Consider the following 21,720-nt stretch of genomic DNA (forward strand, 5'->3'; position numbering starts at 1 on the left):
TGGATCCTGTCTGGAAGGGTCAGTGTTTATGAATTTAACTTTTAGCAAGGCTACTTTCCATCTTCGCAGCTATTGAATGCTTAAGAGATTACTCAGTATGCCTCTCAGTGCATTTTCAGATCAAGTTTACTGTGTTAATTCCTGTAAAAGAAATAGATTTCCAACATTTTATAGTGTAGTGTGCAAGAGAACAGGAAAAACTCTCAGCATCACTATACACCTGACAGAAAATTCCCATTGATGATTCATACATGGATACAACATACCCAATTCTCCTCACCAAAAACACCTTATGTATCAGAAACTTATAGCCAGATTTCTGACCTCTTATAGTTTCCCACTGTAACTCTCTTACCCTTGGAAATGGCTTCACCTTCAGGGTGAATTTCTACCCACATTTACTTGTGGGCAAGATAAACAGACATTCAGTGAAATTCAGGGCAAATCATGAAGATCATAGAGCTGGCTGACTATTTTATTGTGAAACAGATTTTCACATGTCCACCAAAATTAAAAACACTGCATAAGGCTATGGCTTCACAGTCTTCTGGCAAACGATGACACATGACAGACCATAGAGCATCTGTGAGCCTCATGATAGGACTGCCTCAGGGCCCCCAGTGCTTTCCATGGTTTTCTTGTGCAGCTTTCCAGACTTCTGTACCTTTTCCAATGGTGACAAAGCCCTAGGATTTCAATCCCTCTGAAAAGCCTGGTGGTTGAGAAGCTTGGCATCCTTCAATACCCTGATTCATGGCAGGTCTCCAAGATCTGCCTTTCATGCTCATTGGTCTTGGCTCTTATATGATGCCAAGGCTTCTAACCTCCCTGCTGTCTTATTGACTTTGCTTTGCTTTCATAGCCAAGACAAGAGCTGCAGTGCTTAGCTTTCCACTTGCATTTTCACCATGATCTTGCTAAGCCAGCTGATTTGATACATTTTGAATTTTCTACATCCAGGAAGCTTGTATTCCATTTTTCATTCCAATGTTGAACATTTGTGGTCAGCATCTTTTATGGATCTCCACAGTTTGCTCTTTATCTTTAGATATATCTCTAGAAAACCACAAGTACTAATATAGCTTCTAAGGGCAAAACCATCTTCTTGGCTCATCTAATCAAGCTACTTCCTTGAGCTTTATGGGTTCTACTTGTAAAAAGATTATTCTGTCAGAAAACATTGCATCTTTATGATTTTTATTTTTATATTTTAAAGATGGCATTTCATGCCTAAAGTCCTGTTGTGCACACCACTCCACCGCAGATCATTAAACAAAATCATTTTGCCTCACACTTCCTATTTGAACGCATCTTCTTAAATGCTTAAAGTGGCATGCTTAGACATCCAAAGAGCAGTAACAGAATCCTAAACAACTTGAAGATAAATAAAAATTAGTTAAGATTTGCTGCAAGTGCTTGCTCTAGATATTGTGCCTATTCATTTGCAAAATATATTATTTCCTATTTATTTTTTTTCATTCTGTTTTCCCTTTGACTTCACTAAAGAGCAATGCAATCAAAAGAGTAGAAACCTTCACAGGAACAAACAGAATTTGTTTGGTGTTGTTCGACAGAGGTGCTCATAGGCACTCAGACCACAACACCTAGTAACAGTAGCTATCAGTTTAATAAAGCATTTGGTAAGATCCATCATGCAAATAATATATTATAATAACTGATTCCATTTTTCCTAATACTATGCATATAGTTCATAAGATGAAACATGACTGTGAAATCTGTGCTTGTCTTCTATGTTGTTTCATACAGTATTCTCACTGACTGCAATTTCAGTGCTGTGTTTGGAGGCTAAAAGGAGAAGTCCATAGTAACTGTATTACTCCATGTGATTTGTCTTCCACTACTTAGGTTCTTCATTTCCTCTTTCATACAGACTACTCGGGGTATATTTTATATTATATACTGTCATCCAGGGAGGATATAGGACCATTTTTTTAACAGCTGCAAAAAAGAAAGAATAGAATCATAGAATTATAGAATCACTCAGGTTGGAAAAGACATTAAAGATCATCAAGTCCAACCACAATGTAACCAAGCTACCCTCAATAACAACCCTCCACTAAATCATATCCCTGAGCACCACATCCAAATGGTTTTTAAACATATCCAGGGATGGTGACTCAACCACCTCCCTGGGGAGCCTATTCCAGTGCTTCACAACCATTTCTGCAAAGTTTTTCCTGATATCCAACCTAAAACTCCCCTGGCACAACTTGAAGCCATTTCCCCTTGTTCTATCACCTGTCACCAGGGAGAATAGACCAATCCCACTCTAGCTGTAAGCACCTTTCAGATATTGAAAGAAAGAAATAAGATCTCTCCTCGGCCTCCTTTTCCCCTGAATAAATAGCCCCAATTCCATAAATATTTCCCAAGTAATACAGGATCCTATTCCTAGGTAATAATAGATCAATGACCTTTAAATTCATTTTAGACAGCACCTTTTGTAGAGTTCTTTGTAGGTCTCTGAGGTTTTCCTGCTTTCCTCTTACTCACTGAAATGGATAAAAAGTCACACATGACCTGCCTGTTTGAAAGCAGGACTGAAAACATAGTACTGATATTGTTTCCATGTGAAAATCTTTCAGTGTCAGTCAGCAGTTCTCTGGATGGGCATGCATACACATAGCTCCCAAGGGAGCTTTACTCCACTAAGCTGCCCTTGGTTCCATCTTTCTCCTCTTTGTGAGCTTGGTATTTATAGTCCTGAGGGTCAATGGGGTTACAGTTCTCCAGGCTGGCAAGTTGTTTCACCAAGGCACACTAAAGTTTTTGCAGAACTAATGATCTCTTGTGAAAAGAGGTAGAATTCAGGGTCTCCTTTAAGGTATTCCTCTTGGTACAGTGTTTTCTTCATGCTCAATGTGTACTGCCACTTTGTTTTTACACCTCACTGCTAGACTCCTAACCACAGGGAATTGGTGCCCTTTATATATCCAAAGCATATAGCAGGGAGCTGCAAGAAGTCAAAACTTTATTTCCTTGCTTCTAGTCATCAGAGTACTTCTTTTGTACCTATTGCATGTACGATGACACAGATATCCTGCAGCTGCTCCATGCATAGGTGAAATTTAGGGGCAAACCAAGACAAGGAAATGTATCCTATTCACAATCCAGTAGCAAGCAGAACCTTTCCCTGGAAAGTACCAAGGCACAGATGTAGCAAAGACGCAGCGGAAGGCTGGTTTATATTAACACAAAGGATCTTTCTTCCGTCATGTCCCTTACCCCTCTTGCTGCCCTGGGACTAAAGCACCCCTGCAGGGAAACAGCAAGGTAGTTTTGATAACTGTGTGCCTGCTATGTCTTAGGAGACGTATTTATTTGAATGAGTTCAACATTTTCATCTAACAGAGGGATATTCACGAGGTACCATTCTCTGAATTATGATAGTTCTCTCAGTGTGCTGTTACCACTGCAGAGAAAGCTCACATACACACTAATACAACATCCATTACTAGCTCATTTCCTTCTAGGACAACAGGTTTCCAAGTCAGTTCTAGATATTTGGCCTCAATTAATTCAATCAGAACGTTGCCCAGACTTGGAATGGAACAATTACATTAGGCAACCAACACCACCTGCACTTCCACTAGTCAGAGGCTGATTAAGACTTACAGCTCAAGATTTAATAGTTTCTATTTTATTTTATTTTTTTTCCTGATAACATGAATAATTCCGGAAATTCTGGCTGCTTGTATTCTTCCCCTATTTCTTGCTAAACTCCTCTGTGAAATCCTCTGCCAGCAAGTATTTTCTTACATATTTTAGAATAAAGCATTTTCATCTGTTATTTTTTAATCTCACTGAAGGTCTCTCTGGTTTTATGGTGCAGAGCTGTGAGACAGAAAGCTTCAGTACAGCCTTCCCACATGCCTGTCTGGAAGCGGGTATTGTCTGGCTTGCAGTTAACAACTTGGACCATGGGCCACTTCCATCCAGCCCACTTCTTTGTGCCAGGGAGCAGGGAACAATTTGCGCACAGAGCAAACACAGCTGCATGCCTCCTCCTGTGCATGTGACACTCAACACAGTCTACCAAAGTCTCCCTACTGCCATTGTATTAGAAATATTGAAGGGAAGTTATCCAGCTGAGAGTAAAAGGAGAGGTAAAGATGAAGAAAAACACTGATCTAACGCAAAGGCAGAATTAAATTCATTTTTTATTTATGAAGTACAGAAAGGACCAAAATAGAACATGCAGTAATTAGTTCATCTGAATTCATCAAAATTCCCCATATTCTCAGAAGTGTGTTGGTTGAGACATCCCCGACCAAACAAAAAAAATAGGCATTTGTGATGTGTGCTCCTTACACAGTAAAAAAAATGTCCAGGTTCTCTGTGTTGTCCAAGCATGGTCAAAACACATCAGTATTGTAAATATAGTCTCCTAATTGCTCTCACTATTTTCATCTGACTCTGCTATACCCTCAGAAATGCAGCAAGTTTTAAAAACCATCTTTTTTATGTCAGTGATTTCCCTGCCTTATATGAGATCTTATGCTGATGCATGCATCTGTCTTCCTGTTGTGTACAAGGCAGAACATTTTGTAAGAAAGTGCACTGCAGCAGTGAGAGCAGTCAATAATTCTTTTGGTCTAACAGACTCTATTAATTTTAAATTTCTGTCATACAACCAATTTCTTGGCACTTATGTTGGCTTTCAATAAGTCATTTCAGCTAACTTAGAGGATCTTTTAGATTTTAAAGATGCTTTGAATTTCCTTCTGAATACACAAAGCATTTTATAACTGTCAAATTGTTATAGATGGTTACTTGCAAAATAATATGCTGTTCCCAAACCCATCATTTACTTACAGCTTTACTACTGAACTCCTTAACTTGTCCCACTAGAGTGGGTCATTTTGATCTCATTTTGATGTGCTTAGCATTACCTTGGCATTTTTCTTCCTTATTTTGTATTTATGAAAATAAAAATACATTGTCTGCAATTTTCTTAAACACAAAGAGTTTGATTTAATAAAATGCTCTTGCACTGAATCTAATACAAAATAAGGGTTCTTATAAAAGAAATGTAGGGGTCTGCTTTGGGTTTAACTATATTAGTATTACTAAATCATGCTCCCCGGGGAGATGAATGTGATCTTGAGTGCTTATTTCCTTTAGTTCCTCTGATGAAGGCAAGCCTTCAACTTTATTTAAATTCACTGGAACTATTACTACACATAGGCCTAAGTAGATAGTTACATGCTCAACAGGAGTGAGGATTTTGACTGGTATCTCTCACCATCAGGGAAAGAGAAGAGTCTAAAGTGCAGTAGAGGAGATAGTTGAATGCATCTGCAATTCACTGTGGAAAGACCACCCATCCTCAGAGCCATGGCCTGACACCCCACAGCACATGCCAGAACGTGGACACAGTTCGTTTGCAAGGCAAGCGTAGTGAGGCATTTAAATCTGCTCTGATTGTGAAGCAGCTCTGCACACACTAAAAACAAAGAAAGATTTTTAAAAAGCTGTTTTGTTGAATGAGTGAAAAGCAAAGTTTTTCCAAGGCAAAAGGGCAGACTCAGAAAACATTGCTTCGAATCTTCTGACCCTTTTCCTCCTTCAGTGTGAGCCTGAAGCAACACAAATGTGGGCAGGGAAGGGTTACAGCTTTCCCAGCTGTTCACACAAAGGGACACTTTGCACCTGTTCCTAGTGAATGAAGGTCTGCTTTGTGTGGAAGCAGTTCATCACCCAGCGGCCTTGGCGTGGGGCCTTGGCATGGGGCAGTGGGGCAAGCCAGCCAGGCACACTCTGGCTGGAACTGGGCTGGGGAGGAAAAAGGAGGCTGTTTCAGGCCCCTTGCAATCAGGCTTCATTAGCTTTAATGTGCAAATATGCCCCCACCTGCAGGCTGATGTCACAGCAAATGCAAACAGCAGGGATGGTCAGCTAAGCGTAAGGAAGAGAATGTGTACTTTTTATTTTAATCCCAGCGCTATTTAGTTTACCGCATTTGCTCTAGGCTGGCATACTTTTCATAGCTACCAGTCAGCTATTATTCAGAAAAAGCTGCACCATACCATGCCAGTGTAATTATAAAACAATGAACTCAGCGCTAACTTTGATGTCCTTTTAGATCTCCATCTTCTCAGTTATGGCTTCCCTCAGACATGGCCACCAGATGCGTGTGAGGCCCTCAGTGGATGGGTGATCTGTGGGACCACAGGAGACAGCACCACCAGGGCATATGGGCTCTTTGGGGCAGCCAGGCCTCAGGTTGGCACAGCAAAGACATGAGCTGTTGTCAGAGCTGAGAACAGACGAGGAGCCAGGCATGTATTTCTATACTGAAAGAGAATTAAAACCAAAATCCCATAACTAAAATAGCAACTTCTCATTTTCTCATGTCAGCTGGTGACCCAGCAATTTAAATCCTTCTCCTCTTCAGTGCAGGGGTCACAAGCAGGGCATACTGGCCACCCGTCTGGGCTGGTGCAGCAGCAGTGGGATAGACTCAGATTTCCGTCTTCTCCCTCCGACCTTCAGGATGCATCACCCGCCCCGCCCCCACTTTAATCCTGAGGTCTTCAGAGCTTATAATAAATCAATAGACAGTAAAAGAAAATCCCTGTGGGAGCAACCATTGTGGCCCTGTTATAGAAGCTTAAGTTCCCCACCTGCCACTTGACCAGTAAAAAGCTTGGATTCCCCACTCCAGTCCAGATTATGTAAAACTATTCAAATCCTGAGTGACAGTATTTATGAAGACAGCTGTTGGGTTCTCCAACTGGGGGAGGCAGGAGCAAATGCTGTGGATCCAGTAAGAGCTGTCCTGCTATTCACCCTCTCACAGATGCTTACAATACGTGCTTTTACTTTTTCTTTTTTCAAGGGGAGGGAAACAAATAATTGGTGAAAGAAATGAATAACTTCCAAACCAACAGATCTCAGAAATGTCCCTTAGAAACAGTCACTGATTTAGAGACTGTTGCCCTCATTCTCACTTCTCCTTGTCCTTCCCCCACCATGTTTGGGTCATGTTGTTCATGCCAAAAAGTGGCAGAAGGGAACAGGGGAAATGCCTTGTAATCTGGTCATTTGTCTAGTCCACCTGGCTTAATACTTCTTCTGTGAAGAAGATTACATTGGAAAGATTCTACCATGTTTTCTTTTCAGTTCTCTGAACCTCTGCTGTTTCCAAGTACTGCCACTCCTGGTGGTATTTTGAACTACATTTTAGGAGCAGAGGTTTGAAATTCAGTAAAACAAAGTGATTTCCAGAGGCAAAGGTTACCATGCACTGGGAAAGGCTCAAAAAATAATCCCAGCCACTGATCAGTACGGTCAATAGTGAAACTCTTGTTGGCAACTGGGTTCTAAATGCCAATGTTGTAGTTACTGGTGTAATTGGAAAAACCCATATGTTTACACTTCACTTTTTTAAAGACTGGGGAGAACCAAATTCTTCTTCCACAGAAGCCAGAAAGGTCTGTTCTTTTACTGGGAAGCATGTCACACCAGTAAAGTTTTACTGAGTGTGCAATGTTCATTTGACCTACATCACATCTGAGAACAGCTCTAAGAATATCACATATCAGCATTTGATTAAACCTCAAAGATGCATGACAAAAATACACATAATAAACCTATGACCTTAATATTTACATTCTTATCTTCAGTTCTGATCAGGAGCTTATTTCTTATCTTTGTTGCATTTCTACTGTTACATTTTTCATGTACAGACCATGGCCTTTGTTTGGTTTGGAAACAGAGGCACCATAAAATTGTACCAAGAGGAAAATAATAGGCTCTGTTGCACACAGGCTGCTCTGCTGCAGACAGGCCAGCCTCAGGACGCCCTCCTCCTGGCACTTCCAGGCTGATGGGCAGTGCATGGCATGGCTATAGACCTTGCACTTCCCCTTCACTTCCCCTGCATCAGAATCATCTCCTGGGAAGGCAGTCATCAAAAGGCAGTCATAGGTTGTAGCTAGTCATCTAGGCATCCTAACAGTCATGGAGAATCATAGAATGGCTTGGGTTGGAAGGGACCTCAAGGATCATCAAGTCCCTACACCAATGCCACAAGCAGGGTTGCCAGCCACTAGATTAAATATTAGATCAGATTACTCAGGGCCCCAAAACACCTCCAGAGACAGGACATCCACAGCCTCTCTGGGCAGCCCGTTCCAGCACCTCACCACTCTCCCAGCAAAAAATTTCCCCCTGACATCTGATCTAAATCTACCATATTTTAGTTTAAAACCATTCTCTCTTGTCCTATCTACTCATGTAAAAAGTTGATGCCTCTCACATGTATAAACTCCCTTTAAATACTGGAAGGCCACAAAGAGGTCTCTGTGCAGCCTTGTCTTTTCCAGTCTGAACTTCAATTCCTTCAGCCTGTCTTCACAGAATAGGTCCTCCAGCCATCTGATCATCTTCGTGACCTTCCTCTGGACTCTCTCCAAAGTCTCCACACCCTTCCTGTGCTGGAGGCCCCAGATTTAGACACAGTACTCCAGATGGGGCAGAGTAGAGAGGGATTATCGCCTTCCTCACCCTGCTGGCCACTCCAGTTCTAATGGAACTCAGGGTACCTTTGGCCTTCCAGGCTGTAAGCACAGATTGCTGGCTCACATTAAAGTTTTCATCAGCCAGGACACTAGATATGTATACCTCCAGAGGAACATTGCCCTCCTTCAGGCTCACTTTTGGAGAGAAGCTGGATGAATTGCCCTCTGGGGCTGCACCTTCTACATGGGCTACAGAAAGTTAACTGAGTCCCTTAGAATGAATTGTATAATCCTGATGCAAGACACTGACAGTTTCCTTTGCAAAAGTGAGTAGCATTTCATGCAAGCAATTAAGAAATTAAAGAATTAGAATGGAAGGCATGCAATTCTTCACAGAAGTTTCTACAAGTACAGTTATATTGCATTTATAGTTAATTATTTGACCACGTAACTGCTCATAGACACGGTTTATGCATGCAGCAAAACATAGCAGATAGAAAGTGTTTACACTTCCCTGATTTGCCTTGTCAAAACATGCACATTCATTTCTTTGCTATTTTTTTCCCAAGAAACATTGCTGTAATGTATTAAAGAGCTTCACAGAGAAAAGGGAGCAGGATTCACTGGCAGTTTCCAGCTCTGCCACTAATCATCCCCTCAGAACATCTTCTAAAGAGGCCAGGACAAGGAAAGAGAAAAGGTATAGACTTATTTGAGTGTGTTGGGTGTTGGGAAGGGTAATCTCCTTGATGGAGGTCAAAGTACCTTCACATAGACTCATCAGCAGTTTTCACTGGCAGCGCCAGTGGGAAAGTTCTAGATTAATACTGGAGCTGTTCTTCCCACACTTGTTCAGGACATGGAGCCCTCCCCAGCACTGACGTCAAGAGACTGTCCCAGGCACCTGGCACATCCTGGGATCGTGCTCAAATGGCCTGTTAACCTAGCAGATATGTTAAATGGAGTGAACTTGGCAGTTTAAGGTCAGTCCTGGAGATAACATTATCAGAAGAGCCATTTGTCTCCAATGGAAGCAAACACAGGCATCTATCACGCTCCTTCTTTCCACGGCTCTTGCCAGAAATGAACGGGAAAAAGAAAATAATACCAGAACTTCTTGTACCAGGGTTTTTACTACCTTTATGGATGGTGTTTTGTTTGATTTTATGTTCTGTCTGGCTATTTAGCCTGTAGCACCAGCAAAGTAGCAGCAGCTTTAACCTCAGGAAAAACCTATCACTTATGTAAGGTTTCTCTTCCAGGCTGCAGCAACATTCTTATCTGGCTACAGCAGCACAGCAATACGGGCACTGTTACCGGGAACATGAAGCTGTGCAGTTTTCTTCTTTATCAATTCATCCATTCTTCCCTTTTGAACTATTCTAGACTTCAACACACACCAAGTTCATAGAGAGTTCATGCTCACTGCATACACTGGGAGGGCTGGAATCTTCAGTTTCCATTTCATAGGAATCGTTGCAGGTTCACAGAGCGGGTAAAAGGCGACACCTAACATTTGTGCCAGCCTGGCACTCTCTGTGCTGCTCAGCTTCCCAGCTCTGCTCCTCACAGAGCTGAAATGGAAATCCATTTGCAACTAGAAAGCCTTGGCACATCAAAGGGATGCTGTCAAAACTGGCAAGCCTAAAATGTTATCTGTCCTCTCTTGTCTATGTTTGTTTGCAAAATCCACATTATCTTTTCAATATAGAAGTGTTTTATTTCCGGGCAGAGCTTTGTGTGAATACTTTTGTAGGTCAGTATCAATGTCAGAATCAGTAACAGTCCTAGTTCATTGATTACACAGGGGAAAAACAAAACAAAGTACCCATACACAAAAAGGAGAAGAGGGTGAAGGTATTTCAATGAAGGAACAGCTTTGTTTGGGCTTGCAAAACAATATCAGAAATGACTGAGAAAACATGGGTTTTTGAAAGTTAGGGAAATTATATGCCATGCATCTTCTCAAATATTAGCTTCATATTCCATATTTAAATGGAGGGATCTTTTGTTTTAGCTAATTGACTTACCTGTGGCCTGCAATAAACAGTACATCATACAGCAGGCATCAACATCATGCACTGCACTGCATAATAGAGAGGGAAGAAAAAAGATTCCTAGAATGGAAATATCTGTGATAAACAGAAGATGAGAGAATTATCACTGAACAATACATTCCCAATGCTGTATTACTGCTAAGAAGTTACTATGTTATTTTCACTTTCTATTTTAAAATTTATAGTGCCATTTAATTCCATACTTCGGTTTTAGCAGATGAGGTGGCTGATCTGTATCACACCAGTGTAAGTAGCAGCATGCCTTTCCTTGCTTGCTCAGAGAGCATACAAGTCATGGCAGAAAACCTGCTCATGGGGGTGACTTTCACCAGACAGAGGGTGCAGCACTTGCTTGCAGGTTCTCCCAGCCTGACAGGGAAAGCTTTAACCTTTGCCAAGCCAAGACAGTGCAACAGGTAACCAGCCAATAGTTTGCATAGATCCTTACTCTCCTCAGCTTTGACCAGGGCAGCATTGTCACTTGCTGCAATTCATAAACCGGATCTGCTTTGATATTCCTTCATCCCACACTGTCCCCCCAAATCAAAGCTGTTTGTAATTGCACTTGAGAGGCAGACTTGCAAAACTGGAAGTTCCCTAAAAAAGAGCCAGTGTCATCTGATTTGCCCACACAAGACCTAGCAGAATGAGACCCTAAATCTAATTTGCTTCCTCTAGGCACTGCAGTAATATCACTAATTTAATACAAAGGGGGGACATGCTATTCACAATACTGACTTCTTGCCATCCACAGATGCTTGGCAGGACTTCAGATCTGTGTTTAGGGAGCATGGGGACTTGCTGAAATGGCCATTCTTTGTAAAAAATATGCCCCCAAGCAGCAATAAAAAGAAACAGATGCAGATTAACACTAGTAAGTCGCATACTCAGTGTACTATACATGTAACCTAATGCATGTGAATAGTCCTACTGACCCTACAGCTGTTACAGAAGCATGGGCTAATTGTAGGTATTGTCCTCCCTCACAGCCTGAGCTCTCCCCAGAAGCAAGGAGTTTGAAGGCAAAGGCAACAGTACCCATACAGGGAATAAGGGAGACCAGAGAAGAGTAAAGTGTAGTAGAGCCATCTTCGTTTTCCCTAGCAAGCTCTCAGGATCTTAAGTCTCTCTTAAATGCTTGCCATATCAGTTCCCTCTGCTCTCTATGTGGAGAAGGCTGGGCTGATTCATCCTGTCCCAAGACTTAAGAGGCTTGTGACATATCAGCATGGTTGGAGGAGAGAGGGAGCCTGATAACTCGCTTACACTGGTCTCCAATTTTCAAATGACTAACATCAGATGAAAGAAATCTCTCACTAGTGGCTGACTTGAGTTATCCTGCTTACCATAGTGTCAGAAGTAAAGTGAGCGACAGGTAAAAACCCTGGTTTCTGGGGCTTCCAGAGCTTCACCATTGTGGAAAAAGCAGTTGTGACCTTGTAGGCAAGCAAACTACCTGAAGTGACTGCATGACTTTAATATTCTGTCTCCTTCCTCGCACTGATTGCAGACAGGGCTTGATGCTCTCCACTAGGGCAAGGGTCAAAGCACTTATTGCTGTCTTGGTCATAGACAGTGCCATAGACATCACAACTAAATTATTACCATAGATAGGGTGACATAGCATCTCCAGACGTTTTCACTAGAACTTCAGTTACTATGACTCTATGTATTTTGGAGAAGAAATTCAAAAGCCCACAGAGGTCCAGAAAAAGGCAGCAAAAAAACAGAGACTTGATATCTGTTCTACCCCTAAATAGATCAAATTTAATTGTGAAAGGGAGGGGAGGAGAGGAGAAGGAAACTGTGGTAGGTAAATTGTGTGTGTGTGGTTGCATGCGTCCCTACAGCTTTCTTTAGGAAATCCCAGAACCTTCTGTTACTTCTTCCTGTTTTCAAGCTGCCCTCTTGTGTCATGTGATCAGGTGTTTTTGACCAGTGTGAATTCACACCATCATTTGTCTGCATCCTCTTGGCATATACAGAGTCTGAGAGTCAATGACCTTCCACACTACATCCACTGCTCCTCTCAAAGGATCTATTATGTGGCTCAGTGGAAGAGCACAAGCACGGTTCTGTTTGAGTCAGCATGACTCTTACAGTATAAACACTGCAAAAAACCTCTCCACGTAGCCAGCCTCATTTTGCATTAGTCAGGAAAGGTCAAGGCAAAATTGCAGTCGGGATAAAATTGGTCAGTGTTTGGAATCAGTCCCACTTGAGCTTGATTTCCTGTTTCTGGGGAAAAAAAGAAAAAAAAAAGAAAAAAAATGAAAGAAAAAAAAAAAGAAAAAGAAAAGAAACACACACATTATCTGAACACAGAGTTTAGTGCATGTTACTATGCACGTGCATTTCACATAAAGTGATTCCTTGAGTGCCTTATAAAGATATCAGCATGAGTAAGGAGCTGCTTGTTCTGCAGCCACCAAGAAGAAACAGAAGAAATGTGAAGACCAGTGTTTTTATTCTATCCTTTGCTATTGATATTATTATGTTAGTTTATTCAGAGAATCACCTCTAAAATTAGTACTAATCCCTTCTAGAAATATGTCGAGAAAAAAGAAACCAAACTGGTGGATTCAAGAGTAATACAAGTACTCTGAATTTCAAACTGGAAAAATGAATACAAAACTATGCTTTGTCATTTGGTTAATCAAGATAAATGTTAAAAAGAGTGTGTATGTCCATCTGTATAAAAATATTTTAAAAACAAAACTATGTATAGAAAACAATTAGATGCATTATCAATTAAATAGCAATCAAAAATGACTGCTTGTTGGCTCTCTTTTTAATGGGATTTCTGTTAAAAATTGATCTCCCTGTTTCTTTCAACTCCACCCTTCTATTCAGTGGCAAATCCTAACAGAACAACTAAGAAAGAACATGAATTAGACAATGTAAAAAACTCCAATGTTTAGGATTTTTGCGGCCATGAAGCACCAGAAATCATTTTACATTGGTATTCCAGCATTGTATATGCACAGCAGATGCCTAGTACTACCCCAGAGCAGATGTATTCTTCTATAATATTAATTGGCAATCATGATTTTCTTCCTCTCCATTACTCTAACTGCAGTACTCTCCATCAGCTTTCTGGATTCCCTTCTTGAATATCTAACATAAAATACTTTTGGAAAGATAAGAAAAAAGAGTTTTAAGTTCACCTTTCACTTATTTCTTTGTTCTGGTTTGTTGTTTTTTGGTTTGCTTTTTTTGCTTTTTTTTTTCCATCTTATAGCAGCTCACTACCCACTACTCTGCTGAACCTTTTCTGGATTAGAAAAATATAATCTCTACCCCATGTATCTAGATATGACCTTCTTAATTTTCTTCTGAATATAAATTCCTCAGTACACCTTAAAATGTAGGTTTCTGTTACAGAAAGCTGCTTTTCTCCATCTGAACAGTCATAAGGGCTTGTATCTTATCAGTAATGGTGAAGGTATGAAAACTTTCAGAAATGCAGTGCATTGTGGTTTCTGTGAGTCAGCCATGGACCTCTCCATCTCTGCTTCCTTAGAGGAGCTTTGTTCCTCTTCACACAGACAGAGATGATGTGGTCAGTAAAAAGACTTTAAGCCATTTTATTCCAGAAAACAGTTTTGACTCATCTTCATTCACAACCATGTAATCTTTTATCTTCAAATTCCACAACTCTCCCTTTTTATACTTTGGTTTCATATCTCCAGTTACCCAAATGATTATTCCAATTCTATTTGTTCCAACACACCAATTATATGTTGTTAGAACTGGTATCTTCTCCCACTTCCTGCCATACACTTTCTTCTCCTTGCTGCAAACCTCCTAAAGCTGTTCTTCCTATGTCCTCATCAGCATATATCTTGGGAATATTTACTGGGAATATGTATTGTTGTGGGAAGAAAACTAAAAAATTCAGGGTTCTTGTTCCTTCCTCTTTGTCCTTCCACAACGGAGCATGACCCCCGTGCAGCCTGGCTCAGCCCCAAGAGGAAAGTGAAAGACAGCAAGACAGCAGCTGTGAGAGACAGAGGGAGAGATGTCTGAAAAGTCCATCTGCTTCCTTGCTCAACCTTAATATACAGAGTCACAGATCAAATGAAAGAAGTTCCTGGTAGACCTGCTGCCTTAGCCCACTTACAACAGTGAGAAGACTGATTACACTCAGCAAAAGGAATGTACAATCATGCCACAGAAGAGCATCAAGCAGAGCAAGACCAGCAAAAGTCTTACAATCAGATAATTTTCTCTGGGCATTTTATGTAGGTCTGTCTGTATGTAATGCCTTCAATTAGTATTTTCATAGAAATTATAACAGCTACAAAGAGCACTATTTGGTAGAACAATTTCTCAGCAACAAAACACTGTTTTTCAACCCAGACACATATTACTATGCAATTTCACCAGTGATTAACAATAGCTTGCATGCCACACTCATAAGCATCTGCACCAGTGGAGGTAACTGACTGTCACTACTACTGAAATGCACCTCCCACCACCTCATTGGTCTCACATCCATTGTTTGGTCTCCACTAGCATTCAGCAAGAGTTGATGAATGTCAGTGGGTGCCATTCTTTCACATGGAGGAATTTAATTTGCTCCTTTTGCACTTCCACGTCAGATGCCATTTTGTCAGGCTGCCCCTTCGCTGCCATCTGTCACACAGAAACAAAATGTAATGAAACATTGGCAGGAAGGTTCAACCTCTACTCCCGTACCACAGCTATCTGTTTCTGACATTGTGGGCCAACATAATAAAATAGGAAGCATTACTTTTGGAGCAGCTCTTGTATATACAATAAGAAAGGTTATTTGGGTCCTAATCTGAAGCAACAGAAATGGGAATTATGCCCTAGACAGCCATGGTAATGGTCACTCCACTGCAGTAGTGGCAACATTTCTCAGCTTTGTGTCAAAACCTCAGGGAAACTACCCATGGTCTGGGTAGTTGGCAGCCACTGGGGCCTGAACTTTTACAGCTTTAGTTCAAAAACTATATATATATATATATATATATATATATATATTATAGACTGAGCTAATTAGGTAGACTCCATGGTGAATGCAGCAGGTGTAGGAATGTCTGTATTTTTCCTTCAGACGAAGATGTATTTGCCTTTACACAAACTCTGAAGTTTCAGGCACAAGCTTTACTTCCTGTAAGCCTAAGCGTAACAGGTTATTTGTATCACTGTGGTGAAGCAGCAAGGAAAGCCAAGGAGGATACAGCCAAGAGCAGAGAGGCAAAGCAAAATGGTATGTGGTGATATGATGATTCAAAGTCTGTGCAGAAGCTAGCAATCAGAGCTTGAAATGAATTGTAAAACAAAGATAAGGCTTTGGAGCTGTGAATATGACCTGAAAAAGTAGTGGACTGTTAAGACATAAAAGGAGATATGGACAGAGTGAATGTCAAAGGACAATGTCATACCATGTACATATTGAACAGAGCACATCTCTCTGTATCCTTGGTCTGCTTCACAAATAAATTCTAGAAATAAACACTAAGGCAAATAGATCCAGCTCCAGGAGAGTAATTTCCTGACTTCTGGGCAAGAGTTCATCTCTCAGTGAGGTGAGAAAAATAAAAGGAAAAAACCTCTCTGCAATAGAATGGTACTTGTAAAAAGATCTATAGCATTTTCAGAAATTAGAAAGAAGTAGTATGACAAATATTTGGACATACTTTTTGGTTTTGAAAATATATCCTAGAGCACTCATACAAAAGCTCCTATACATATGCCAACATGGTGGCTTTTAATGCTGAAAAGCTAGTTCATCTAATTTCTTGCTAACAATTTATTATCAGTAGATTTACTTCTTTTTTTTTTTTCTTTTAACGTAAATTGCTAGATTATTTAAACAATCCATCTCACAGTCTTTAAGGAGTTTTGTTTATGAACTCACATATAATTGTCCTACTGATTTAACATATAAATGACTTCAGAACATGATTCAAAATCATTAACATTCTGCTTTCTCTTTTTGTTCTCTCTTTCTAAAGCAACACACACTCTGATGCAGTTCTCTATAGCTGTCTGACAACCATATTTAACTTCTTTCATTATGGCGTTAACTTATTATTGTTACTTTGGAAGTATGCATAGATAACATAGATGCATAGATGGTATCTGTATGGAAGATAACATACAGCAGAGATGTATGCCTTATATAGTTATTTATTTTATATATAGATAAATAAGTAATTTCAGTAGCCAGAAGAATTTTAAAATACATTTTAAATCTTTTCTTGATAAAGAGAAAGAAACATGATGAAAAGGACAAAGCAGACATAATGTGGACGTAGATATATTTACCACTTCACCATTTCACCATATACAGCAGCAGAGTCCGGTGGGCTGATTAGGCTGAGAAATATTTCCTTTTAGAGGCTACTGTAAAGCATAAATCTGTGAGCTTTAACACATGGGACATATTTTAAAATACAACTTAAGTGTTTCTGTGTCTTTTCCAATAAATTTCTGTTGCAGAAATATGAGGGCTGCTCTGAAAGTAATGCTTCCTCTTTTATTCTGTTGACTCATAATCTCAGAGGCAGATGTTGGTGTTATGGCAGTATTTGCTTTATCAAATATTGTTTCTATCAGTCATACTTACCATGGAAATAAATAAGAGGTATTACTTTTCGAGTGACTTACATAAATACACAAAAATATTTTTCAAATACTTCCAGGAAACACCGTATAAAGTCATTTTCCAGGGTTAAGAAAAAGCCAAGGGACTGTTCTGTCGCATTGTGCCTCAGCTTCTTGTAAAGTGGGTAGATAAAACTGTGGTTTTGACACAGTTCAATTCAGTAAGGTTCAAGAATGGCAAGCCCATTGCTTTTGATGAAAAGTACTAGGCTGATGTGTCCAACAAGAACAACAACAACAAGGGAAAGAAAGAAAAAAAATAAATAAAAATAAAAAAATCAGCAAAGTTCTTCCTCAGCAAAGAAGCAGGAAGGAACATGATAAATAAAGTACCCCAGACATACATCAGGCAGTCTGTGCTCAACTCCCTGCTACTCTGTCATATACTAGCACTACTCACAATGTCTGCCATATTCAGTAGTAAATTCCACCTATTCTGAATGTCTGTGACACAAGACAGATAAGCTCTTGGTTTGACAAATGAGTCTGCTCTCTATTTTAGGTATCTGGTTTAGTGGGCAATACTTGTGGTAGTGGGATGGTTGAACTAGATTATTTTAGAGGTCTTTTCCAGATGTAATGATTCTATGATTCCATCAAGTTGAATTATTTCACATGCAATGAGATGAGTCTCTCAAGTATAGTCTGACATTTAGACTCCAAATTTTGAGTCTGCAGATGTCTGCTAATCATAGAATCATAGGATGGCTTGGTTTGGAAAGGACCCCAAGGAGCATTAAGTTCCAATCCCCCTGCCACAGGAAGGGCCACCAGCCTCCAGATATTGTTCTAGACCAGGCTGCCCAGAGCCCCATGCAACCTGGCCTTGAACACTTCCAGGGACAAGGCATCCGCAGCCTCTCTGGGCAACCTGTTCCAGCACTTCACCACTATCACACCACTCCTCTAAGCAATGCAATATTATATTCAAGTAAGGTTTAATGCTCAATTTTTTTGCCCCCTCATGTCCTAGGATACCCAAGACATTCACATAAGCTGGCAGATGTAGCACACAGCCCTTAGGAGACCCTTCTGTTTCTGGAACACCAATGCATCATCCCAGGTTACCATTACTTATAGCAGACACTTGTGTGTGCAGGCAACTGGATCAAATGTGTAGGCAATGCAGTCAGGAAAGTGATAGAGCTACTCAACTCATTGTGAAGAGGGAACTCAGTTTAGCCATGTGAAAGCCGCAGATTCCTTAGTCAGCAGCTGAAGGCAGGGTAGAATTCCCTACTTCATTTCCAAAAGCTCTAGATGCCCAAGATTAGGCATCCAAAATGAACAATAAGTCTATCTCTGGCCAGGGTGGATTACTTTCTAGGTTCTTCCTGCAGCACTGAACTTATTTCTGTTGGTTGCATACAGGCAGTTTCCAGTAAACAGCATATTTAGTTTTGAACCTGGGTGGAATCCCCTCCTTTACAACTAGCAAGGAACATCACAGCAACCAACCTTGTCCATTGTCAGCACCTCTCTGTTGTTAACGCCTGAGAAAATTGAGACAAGGGATAGATAGATTTCATTTCAGAGAGAAAGCAAATTTTACTGTGAGATAGGAAACTGCAGCTCATATTTTTTACTGTAATATAAATCTGGGGCAGATCTACATAGATGAGAAGCAGAAATGACAAAACATTTGTATTCCATTCTCTCCTTTACTAGAGAGGATGGGGATGTACATTTTTTACTATTGGGATAGTGTTCTAAGAATCAAGTCATTACATGTGCTGCTCTTTCTCTTTCTTCCCAGAACAACTGCTGTTTGTATGGATGCATTGAATGTTTACTGATCCAAAAAGTAACAGAAGGATCACATTTAACAGTGCTTGGGGCAAGACTCAGTTCACAAATGAAAGACCTCCAACTGCATTATCAAGCAGAAAACTGCTTTGAACTTAACTCTGTACACAGAGAGCTGAAACTTTTGTTTTGGCTTGATTTTTAAAAATACAAGTATCAGATTTATAGATAACACAAATTAGTTTGATTTAACCTGCAAACAACACACTATGAATGTGACTCATTCATCCTCACTTTGACCTGGTGTTTTTCAAATGCATTTGGCTTGGCTCAGTTATCGTGAAAAGGTAGTTGAAGCAAAATGAGGAGAAAATTCAAACAAAATTCCCGACTGGTTGCTGACAGCTGTATAGTCAACAGGGAATACTACATGTTAGTGAGAACCTCCATACAAAGACCCAATTCACAGAGTGCGAATAAAATGTATTTTTAAAAGTTCTTTTTGGGCCAGCAACAGGGTAGTATCATCAGTCTGGGATAAAAGGTTACTGAGAAATCACAAAACATTAGAAACATCCACTTTTCCAGGATAACCAAAGAATCATTTATGATTAACCTGGTAACTATGCATCTTCTAAAGATTGTAGCTTACTCCAATTAATGGGAAAGATGGGGGACTTTGAATGTTTGCCAACTCAATGTTATCAAAAGAACACCTACAAGATGTAGTGAGCTCTTCCTTCTACATATACGCAGTGATCCAAAAACATAGGTCATTTGTAAAACAAGCAATAAGTGACCTAGCTTTTGTGTGTAAAACCAATATCGTAATTTAAGACATCACACAGTAAAAAAACTGGTTGTCAACAAACATAAGCTGGTCTTACACAAGTGAGAGCCTTCCACCAGAAAACTATCCTTACAATTTCTGTATTAATCCAATACCAAGAGGAACAAGTTAGCCCTTCAGAAAGAACTACTGAAAAGTTTTGAGGTGCTACTGAGAAGCACTGAGAAGCAATTGAGAAACTTCAGAAGGAACTGCATTCCGCAGAAGAGGTAAGTTTTCAGTGTCAACAGAAACTGGCTTAGAAGGTCTAACTTGTTCTCCTGGTTGAACGAAGAATATGTGATGTACTCATACAATGAGTAGAGAGATAGAGAGTAAAACTGCAGATCAAATGCTGGGTGGAAAATCTAGGAACTGATCTCAAATGAATAGCTCTTGAAGTTACAATAATACTGATAAAGAAAGTACAGTGCTACGTTTGTAACAAACATTTCTGTCATTTACTAAGTCATATGCTGAAGGGGAATGAACAAGCAAGTATGATGGACCTTGCCAACTACCTGATGGCAGGTAGAAATTTTACCTTTTTGGTTTGGTGATTAGTGGATTGCCATAAGAATAAGATGGGTTTCTTTTCCCATAAATGATCACAGGACATTCGCTTACATAAAGAGAAACAGGATAACAATTCCTGGCCTCTATCACAGAGTCCCATTAAGCATTAGGACCAGAAGCCTTCCTGGACAATGTGACACTGTGAAGGATTGTTCTGGAGCTTCATAAGTTCCTGATGAGCATTTGAGTATTGATGTGTGAGGCACTGAAGTTGCCAAGTGACACTGCATAGTATTCTTGCAACTGAGACTGTTCATTACCCTGTTCTGATGTTCTGAGGTTTGCAGCAGTTTGTAAGGACTTTGTTTCTAGTTTTACCCCTTTACAATACAAGTGATTTCTCTTAATTGGAATCCCCTTTCTTTGATTGAACTTAATTGTGATAGCAGCTGCTGCAATGAGCTGCAGCACTGTGCAAAGTTCAGGACACTAATTACCCTTCTCATTTTTTAGCAAAGCATCCAGATGAAGCTGGTTTTGCTGCGGAAAAGGAAAAAAAATAAAGAAATCCAGCCCTTGAAATAACAAAGAAACATTCACATTTCAAGGTCAAGTGCATATGTGGGAAGGCAGTGAAGGTTCCACTTTTCATGCCCATTGGCTCCTTTTAAGAAATTACTGCTTTGCATTTGCCTTCTTCTTTTGATGTCTTCCCCTCGGTGTTTTGGCTGAAAGCAGGAAGTAGAGCAGTGGGTGAAAGCTCACACACACAGGAAAAAAAAAGTTTAAACATTTTCCATGGTCAGAGGGGGTTGGGGTTTGCACAGAGGACAGAGAAATGTTTAATTTAAAATGTGGTGAATCCAAAATCAGACATGCCCACCTTTAGGCGTAACCAAAACAGTGCAGGCACATTAAGTTCAGTTCCACTGAAAACACAGATGGAGCACATAATGAAAAAGGGCAACACAGGATGATGAGGGCTTCAAGTGATGCAGGGAGAAAATTCCACAGGAAAGTATTAGTGTGAACATAAGCCAGCTGTGTTATTTAATGATGGGAGGCAGGTCCTCTGTGTGCTCAACATTTTATATGTTTTCTTGTAACAGCCAAGCATTCCATTCGGGCAATATTCACAGTCTGCAAAGCCATTCACATGGCAGCAGATTTTCAATGAAAAGCCATTAAAGGAGTGCAATTCTCACTTTGCAGTAAGTACGACTGTTCTTTGTTTCTTGTTTGCTTGCACTGTATGTCTCTGTTGCAGTTTCATTTTTATTTTTTTTTAAATATTTGCAAGTTCTTATTAACCACAGAACATAAGAAATCTGACTGAAACTGAGATGTGGTTCATTTTGATACCTGAAATCCCCTTGACACTCAACAGACCTACAGAAACTCCTGTAAGAGACATCTTCTGAGAGAAAAATACTTCCTGGTGGCTCGC

Source organism: Coturnix japonica, chromosome 1 (genome assembly GCF_001577835.2).
Source record: "Coturnix japonica isolate 7356 chromosome 1, Coturnix japonica 2.1, whole genome shotgun sequence".
Taxonomy (NCBI): Eukaryota; Metazoa; Chordata; class Aves; order Galliformes; family Phasianidae; genus Coturnix; species Coturnix japonica.